The following is a 1087-nucleotide window of genomic DNA, read 5'->3' as shown; positions in this document are numbered from 1 at the left end:
GGCCGAACCCGACCCCAGAGCACCCCGGAAGGTGGGCGTGGCTCGCCGCCCGCCGCCCCCACCCCACGGGGCCCTCGAGGACGCCTCGCACTAGGTCCAGGAGGGCAGGCACGTCGCTCACCCTCCCCACACTCAGCAGCCGCCACGCCCCAGCGGGTGCACGGACGGACGGCCCGGCCAGAGGCCCCCGCGCCAAGGCCGACCGCAGGCGGCGTCTTCCCCTCGAGCTCCCTGCCAGCGCCTCCCCTCGCCAGCTGCTGCGCTCTCCTCCCCCACCCAAGACCCCCCAACCCGGCAGCCGCCGGTCTGCAGAGCCCGAGAAACCTCAGCGGTCGGAACTGACTTCCCGGAGCCCGCCTGGCCCTGCTGAGCACGCCGCCGGGGAGGTCCAGAAAGCGGGGAGCCGCCTGCCCTGAGCAGGCTCTCGGTGAAAATCGGGGCTGAGGCTGCCCGGCCAGGGCCCCCGCCCAGGATGCTCCTCCTGTGTGTTCCGCGGCTGCCCCCGGACGGCCCCTCGCTGGACACGGGACGGGCATCTGCAGAAGCAGGACCCCAGCGGCCACCGTAAGATCCCCTGCCCCCTCGGAAAGTGCCCATCCGCAGGGCTGCCCAGCTCCCTGCCACCAGCGGACATGCCAAGACTCAAACCCAGGACAGGGCTGCCAACAGAGGGCTGGGGGCCGGCGGAGCCCTACTGCCCAGCCCTGTCCCCTCCACTCCTCGCAGGGATCACCGGCCGCTGCAAGCTGGGTCCTGCTCCCCTGAGGCCCACAGGGCAGCTGATGCCAAACACCTGTGTCCAGGGCCGAGGAGCCAGAACTGAGTCAGCTTCCCCTCCTTGCACACAGCTGGCGGGCCCTGGGTTAGTCTGCCGGGGGTCCACGCAGGGGAAGGGGTACGCAGGACCAGGGCACCTCCACAGGCAGCCCAGGGAGAGGCCACCCTGCCTAGGAAAGGGGGGAGAGGCTCCCTAAAGCTGCACCCCGAGGGAAGTCCTGTTTCAGACAGCGCCAGGCCCACCTGAGTCAGAACCGCGCCAGCTCTGGGGCTCCGGATACCCAGGGCCGCTAGAAAGGCGACCCGGGGA

This window comes from Condylura cristata, unplaced genomic scaffold (genome assembly GCF_000260355.1).
Source record: "Condylura cristata isolate star-nosed mole 26May11 unplaced genomic scaffold, ConCri1.0 scaffold00032, whole genome shotgun sequence".
Classification (NCBI taxonomy): domain Eukaryota; kingdom Metazoa; phylum Chordata; class Mammalia; order Eulipotyphla; family Talpidae; genus Condylura; species Condylura cristata.
This window is presented reverse-complemented; position numbering follows the sequence as displayed.